This window comes from Salvelinus alpinus, unplaced genomic scaffold (genome assembly GCF_045679555.1).
Source record: "Salvelinus alpinus unplaced genomic scaffold, SLU_Salpinus.1 scaffold_485, whole genome shotgun sequence".
Lineage (NCBI taxonomy): Eukaryota > Metazoa > Chordata > Actinopteri > Salmoniformes > Salmonidae > Salvelinus > Salvelinus alpinus.
The window spans coordinates 1-7,074 of record NW_027256425.1 but is presented as its reverse complement, the minus strand read 5'-3'; the positions used below and the strand labels follow the sequence as shown (position 1 = coordinate 7,074).

Genomic DNA, 7,074 nt, shown 5'->3' with positions numbered 1-7,074 from the left:
TGAGATGTTATCGATAATAAATCAATTGGTTTCATGCATTTGTCTGTGTGTGTGTCTGAATGTGATTGTATTTCGTCATATCGCATACATTTGTGATATCAGACAGGTTAATTAAGATATTAAAAAGTCATTGGTGATTTTTTCTACAGTGTTGCATGATGGGAATCTAGTGGTTCACTGATATAATCTAGTAAACAAAATAAACAACTTTTTCACCACTCTGTCTGCAAGTGCATTCCTAAACGGCATTTCACGCAGGTCGAAGTGATGTGATATTATCAGAACACAAAGTGGTTACCGTTAGACGAAAATGTTGGCACTGGAGAGACTTGCCCTCCACCGATGTGTATAAGTCATACTTACCTGGCAAGGGAGCTACCGTGATCAAGAAGGCGGTTCACCCAGGGCGAGGCTCAGCCATTGCACTGTGGCTGTGCTGACCCCTGCGAATTTCCCAAATGCGGAAATCTCGATTGCATAATTTATGGTAGTGGGGGACTGCGTTCGCGCTCTCTCCTGATGTCTTGTTTAATCATAAACCTTGAGGTTGACTTGTGCTTATGGAGATCTTTGAAGTCAGTTTTGAAAGAGATTTTGTGGACCAATCGAAAGGTGGACTAATCAAAAGGTGGAAACATTTGTTTGTAGCGAAACATTGTTGGCATTTTGTGGAAACATCATGTTGCGAAATGCAGCATGGTATTTATGCCACGCTGGTACTTCAATCAAGAGATAGTTGAGAAGCCGCTCTAACCCCACCCCCAGTCATGATGTGTCATACGCGCCCCATGCGCTTACAATATGAAATTGTCCATACATGCGCTCCTCCTGAGCACAGAACAATGCAATAGTTTTTCAACATTCAGAGCTTTTGTGTATTTATTCTGGCTAGTAGGCTAGCTGCATGGGAAATTGTTGCTAATGATGTATTTGTCAGAAGTCATTGTATTTGTCCATTTTTTCCCACAAGGCTGAAATATGTGCCCTCGCTTTGAAATGTTAGCAAGGTTTGTTTGTATTTCATCCAACTATCTGTGCTAAAAAGTGATGGCTACAGTATATGTAATTTCTTCCCCTTTTTGAGTGACCCAAAGTTCAAGCTGCTTATCTAATTGGTGAAAATGCAATGTCTGTTTATCAGACTCACTTTGACTCTATATGGTGTACCAAGAGTTGTTCCTTCGCTTACGGCCTTACCTACCTGAATACACCCGATCTCGTCTGATCTCGGAAGCTAAGCAGGGTCGGGCCTGGTTAGTACTTGGATGGGAGACTGCCTGGGAATACCAGGTGCTGTAAGCATTTTGTCCACTAGGGTGTGCTCTTGCATTATTTAATCAGCAACACTGCCTTGTAGTAAGCGTTTGATGCTGAATTGACTAAATTCAGCTTATATGGGCTAGTCTCCCCTGCCCTTTTAATACGATCAAAGTTCCTTGTGTTGTCAGGGAGCAACTGCCTTTTATTTATAAGACAAATAAGAATATTGTTACTGAATGCAGCTTGTGTGTGCTTTGTGCTCCCTCGCCCTGTTCAAATGATCAGAGGAATTAATGCTGGTGAGGAGAGGAACTGGACTGATGTCTGATGGCCCTGTGTTTTCCATGGTGGAATTACAACCCTTCTTTTACGGAGTAAATCAAAAGCACAAGAGAATGTGAGATGTTATCGATAATAAATCAATTGGTTTCATGCATTTGTCTGTGTGTGTGTCTGAATGTGATTGTATTTCGTCATATCGCATACATTTGTGATATCAGACAGGTTAATTAAGATATTAAAAAGTCATTGGTGATTTTTTCTACAGTGTTGCATGATGGGAATCTAGTGGTTCACTGATATAATCTAGTAAACAAAATAAACAACTTTTTCACCACTCTGTCTGCAAGTGCATTCCTAAACGGCATTTCACGCAGGTCGAAGTGATGTGATATTATCAGAACACAAAGTGGTTACCGTTAGACGAAAATGTTGGCACTGGAGAGACTTGCCCTCCACCGATGTGTATAAGTCATACTTACCTGGCAAGGGAGCTACTGTGATCAAGAAGGCGGTTCACCCAGGGCGAGGCTCAGCCATTGCACTGTGGCTGTGCTGACCCCTGCGAATTTCCCAAATGCGGAAATCTCGATTGCATAATTTATGGTAGTGGGGGACTGCGTTCGCGCTCTCCCCTGATGTCTTGTTTGATGATAAACCTTGAGGTTGACTTGTGCTTATGGAGATCTTTGAAGTCAGTTTTGAAAGAGATTTTGTGGACCAATCGAAAGGTGGACTAATCAAAAGGTGGAAACATTTGTTTGTAGCGAAACATTGTTGGCATTTTGTGGAAACATCATGTTGCGAAATGCAGCATGGTATTTATGCCACGCTGGTACTTCAATCAAGAGATAGTTGAGAAGCCGCTCTAACCCCACCCCCAGTCATGATGTGTCATACGCGCCCCATGCGCTTACAATATGAAATTGTCCATACATGCGCTCCTCCTTAGCACAGAACAATGCAATAGTTTTTCAACATTCAGAGCTTTTGTGTATTTATTCTGGCTAGTAGGCTAGCTGCATGGGAAATTGTTGCTAATGATGTATTTGTCAGAAGTCATTGTATTTGTCCATTTTTTCCCACAAGGCTGAAATATGTGCCCTCGCTTTGAAATGTTAGCAAGGTTTGTTTGTATTTCATCCAACTATCTGTGCTAAAAAGTGATGGCTACAGTATATGTAATTTCTTCCCCTTTTTGAGTGACCCAAAGTTCAAGCTGCTTATCTAATTGGTGAAAATGCAATGTCTGTTTATCAGACTCACTTTGACTCTATATGGTGTACCAAGAGTTGTTCCTTCGCTTACGGCCTTACCTACCTGAATACACCCGATCTCGTCTGATCTCGGAAGCTAAGCAGGGTCGGGCCTGGTTAGTACTTGGATGGGAGACTGCCTGGGAATACCAGGTGCTGTAAGCATTTTGTCCACTAGGGTGTGCTCTTGCATTATTTAATCAGCAACACTGCCTTGTAGTAAGCGTTTGATGCTGAATTGACTAAATTCAGCTTATATGGGCTAGTCTCCCCTGCCCTTTTAATACGATCAAAGTTCCTTGTGTTGTCAGGGAGCAACTGCCTTTTATTTATAAGACAAATAAGAATATTGTTACTGAATGCAGCTTGTGTGTGCTTTGTGCTCCCTCGCCCTGTTCAAATGATCAGAGGAATTAATGCTGGTGAGGAGAGGAACTGGACTGATGTCTGATGGCCCTGTGTTTTCCATGGTGGAATTACAACCCTTCTTTTACGGAGTAAATCAAAAGCACAAGAGAATGTGAGATGTTATCGATAATAAATCAATTGGTTTCATGCATTTGTCTGTGTGTGTGTCTGAATGTGATTGTATTTCGTCATATCGCATACATTTGTGATATCAGACAGGTTAATTAAGATATTAAAAAGTCATTGGTGATTTTTTCTACAGTGTTGCATGATGGGAATCTAGTGGTTCACTGATATAATCTAGTAAACAAAATAAACAACTTTTTCACCACTCTGTCTGCAAGTGCATTCCTAAACGGCATTTCACGCAGGTCGAAGTGATGTGATATTATCAGAACACAAAGTGGTTACCGTTAGACGAAAATGTTGGCACTGGAGAGACTTGCCCTCCACCGATGTGTATAAGTCATACTTACCTGGCAAGGGAGCTACCGTGATCAAGAAGGCGGTTCACCCAGGGCGAGGCTCAGCCATTGCACTCTGGCTGTGCTGACCCCTGCGAATTTCCCAAATGCGGAAATCTCGATTGCATAATTTATGGTAGTGGGGGACTGCGTTCGCGCTCTCTCCTGATGTCTTGTTTAATCATAAACCTTGAGGTTGACTTGTGCTTATGGAGATCTTTGAAGTCAGTTTTGAAAGAGATTTTGTGGACCAATCGAAAGGTGGACTAATCAAAAGGTGGAAACATTTGTTTGTAGCGAAACATTATTGGCATTTTGTGGAAACATCATGTTGCGAAATGCAGCATGGTATTTATGCCACGCTGGTACTTCAATCAAGAGATAGTTGAGAAGCCGCTCTAACCCCACCCCCAGTCATGATGTGTCATACGCGCCCCATGCGCTTACAATATGAAATTGTCCATACATGCGCTCCTCCTTAGCACAGAACAATGCAATAGTTTTTCAACATTCAGAGCTTTTGTGTATTTATTCTGGCTAGTAGGCTAGCTGCATGGGAAATTGTTGCTAATGATGTATTTGTCAGAAGTCATTGTATTTGTCCATTTTTTCCCACAAGGCTGAAATATGTGCCCTCGCTTTGAAATGTTAGCAAGGTTTGTTTGTATTTCATCCAACTATCTGTGCTAAAAAGTGATGGCTACAGTATATGTAATTTCTTCCCCTTTTTGAGTGACCCAAAGTTCAAGCTGCTTATCTAATTGGTGAAAATGCAATGTCTGTTTATCAGACTCACTTTGACTCTATATGGTGTACCAAGAGTTGTTCCTTCGCTTACGGCCTTACCTACCTGAATACACCCGATCTCTTTTGATCTCGGAAGCTAAGCAGGGTCGGGCCTGGTTAGTACTTGGATGGGAGACTGCCTGGGAATACCAGGTGCTGTAAGCATTTTGTCCACTAGGGTGTGCTCTTGCATTATTTAATCAGCAACACTGCCTTGTAGTAAGCGTTTGATGCTGAATTGACTAAATTCAGCTTATATGGGCTAGTCTCCCCTGCCCTTTTAATACGATCAAAGTTCCTTGTGTTGTCAGGGAGCAACTGCCTTTTATTTATAAGACAAATAAGAATATTGTTACTGAATGCAGCTTGTGTGTGCTTTGTGCTCCCTCGCCCTGTTCAAATGATCAGAGGAATTAATGCTGGTGAGGAGAGGAACTGGACTGATGTCTGATGGCCCTGTGTTTTCCATGGTGGAATTACAACCCTTCTTTTACGGAGTAAATCAAAAGCACAAGAGAATGTGAGATGTTATCGATAATAAATCAATTGGTTTCATGCATTTGTCTGTGTGTGTGTCTGAATGTGATTGTATTTCGTCATATCGCATACATTTGTGATATCAGACAGGTTAATTAACCTGTCTAGGATGAGAGTGGCGCTAGCGGCACTCCCCCCCCACCCCCACTGAAAAACCAGTGCCGCGAAATTCAAAAAAAATATTTTTTTTAAATATTTAACTTTCACACATTAAAGTCCAATACAGCTAATGAAAGACACAGATCTTGTGAATCCAGTCAACATGTCCGATTTTTTAAATGTTTTACAGGGAAGACACAATATGTAAAGATGTACACATTAGCACCTAAAAACACATTAGCATAATCCACCATCTTTTATTTGTCCACCAACACCAGTAGCTATCACCAATTCGGCTAAACTAAGATATTTATAGCCCCTAACCAAGAAAAAAACTAATCAGATGACAGTCTGATAACATATTTATGGTATGGGATAGGTTTTGTTAGAAAAAAGTGCATATTTCAGGTAGATGGCATAGGTTACAATTGCACCCACCGTCACAAATGGAATAGAAAAACTACTTAGAGCAACGTGTTTACCTACTTACTAATCATCAAACATTTCGTAAAAATACACAGCATACACGAATCGAAAGACACAGATCCTGTGAATACAGACAATATTTCAGATTTTCTAAGTGTCTTACAGCGAAAACACAATAAATCGTTATATTAGCATAGCACATAGCACATAGCAGCCCAGCATTGATTCTAGCCAAAGTGAGCGATAAAAGTAAACATCGCCAAAATATATTAATTTTTTCACTAACCTTCTCAGAATTCTTCAGATGACACTCCTGTAACATCATATTACACAATCCATATAGAGTTTGATCGAAAATGTTTATATTTAGCCACCAAAATCATGGTTAGACAATGTGAAATGTAGCTCAGCTGGTCAGAAAAAGTCTGTGCGCCACTTAGACAGTGATCTACTCTTATACATAAATACTCATAAACGTGACTAAAAAATATAGGGTGGACAGGGATTGATAGACAATTTAATTCTTAATACAATCGCGGAATTACATTTTTTAAATTATCCTTACTTTTCAATACAGCTTGCGCCAAGCGAAGCTACGTCAAAAAACATGGCGTCCGAAGCCACTAAAACTTTTCGACAGAAACACGATTTATCATAATAAAAATGTCCTACTTTGAGCTGTTCTTCCATCAGTATCTTGGGCAAAGGATCCTTTCTTGGGTCCAATCGTCTTTTGGTGGAAAGCTGTCCTCTTGCCATGTGGAAATGCCAACTGCGTTCGGGATGAACTGAAAAGCGTGCCCAACTTTTCACATCGTTGCAAAAATAAATGTCCCAAAATCGCACTAAACGGATATAAATTGCTATAAAACGCTTTAAATTAACTACCTTATGATGTTTTTAACTCCTATAACGAGTGAAAAGATGACCGGAGAAATATAACAGGCTAAACTAACGCTTGGAACAGGTGCGCGTCGGTGTCCTCTAGGCGCATGACGCAGCTCCCAAAGACTGACTAGCTTCAGGGTTTTTTCATTTATAGGTGCCTGTGAACGTGCAATCGACCCCGATTCAAATCGTCATCACGTAAAGACATCCAGGGGAAGACGTAAGCAGTGTCCGTATAGTCATAGCAATAACAGTGGCCTTTTAACTGACTCCAGAACAGTGGCCAAAATTTCTGGAATCTGACTCCATGTCAGGGAAATTGCTGTAGAATGGGCTCTGTTCCACTTAGAGACAAAATTTCAACTCCTATAGAAACTATAGACTGTTTTCTATCCAATAATAATAATAATATGCATATTGTACGATCAAGAACTTTGTGGGAAGCCGTTTCAAAAAATTACACGATTAGCATAAATAGCCACAACAGCGCCCTCATCCCCAACAGGTTAATTAAGATATTAAAAAGTCATTGGTGATTTTTTCTACAGTGTTGCATGATGGGAATCTAGTGGTTCACTGATATAATCTAGTAAACAAAATAAACAACTTTTTCACCACTCTGTCTGCAAGTGCATTCCTAAACGGCATTTCACGCAGGTCGAAGTGATGTG

The 7,074-nt window shown here is 40.6% G+C and overlaps 6 non-coding genes across 6 annotated transcripts; all 6 read left to right on the top strand.

Annotated features, from left to right (window-relative positions):
• The first annotated feature begins 355 nt into the window (after positions 1-355).
• On the top strand, positions 356-519 carry LOC139567413 (U1 spliceosomal RNA). Its single transcript, XR_011673394.1, has one exon. It is a non-coding gene; the product is annotated as a U1 spliceosomal RNA (small nuclear RNA).
• A 664-nt stretch (positions 520-1,183) lies between these two features.
• LOC139567414 (5S ribosomal RNA) lies at positions 1,184-1,302 on the top strand. The gene has a single exon (XR_011673395.1). It is a non-coding gene; the product is annotated as a 5S ribosomal RNA (ribosomal RNA).
• Positions 1,303-2,013: 711 nt separating this feature from the next.
• Positions 2,014-2,177, top strand: LOC139567412 (U1 spliceosomal RNA). The gene has a single exon (XR_011673393.1). It is a non-coding gene; the product is annotated as a U1 spliceosomal RNA (small nuclear RNA).
• A 664-nt stretch (positions 2,178-2,841) lies between these two features.
• LOC139567411 (5S ribosomal RNA) lies at positions 2,842-2,960 on the top strand. Its single transcript, XR_011673392.1, has one exon. It is a non-coding gene; the product is annotated as a 5S ribosomal RNA (ribosomal RNA).
• A 711-nt stretch (positions 2,961-3,671) lies between these two features.
• Positions 3,672-3,835, top strand: LOC139567417 (U1 spliceosomal RNA). The gene has a single exon (XR_011673397.1). It is a non-coding gene; the product is annotated as a U1 spliceosomal RNA (small nuclear RNA).
• A 664-nt stretch (positions 3,836-4,499) lies between these two features.
• LOC139567416 (5S ribosomal RNA) lies at positions 4,500-4,618 on the top strand. Its single transcript, XR_011673396.1, has one exon. It is a non-coding gene; the product is annotated as a 5S ribosomal RNA (ribosomal RNA).
• The last annotated feature ends 2,456 nt before the right edge of the window (positions 4,619-7,074 follow it).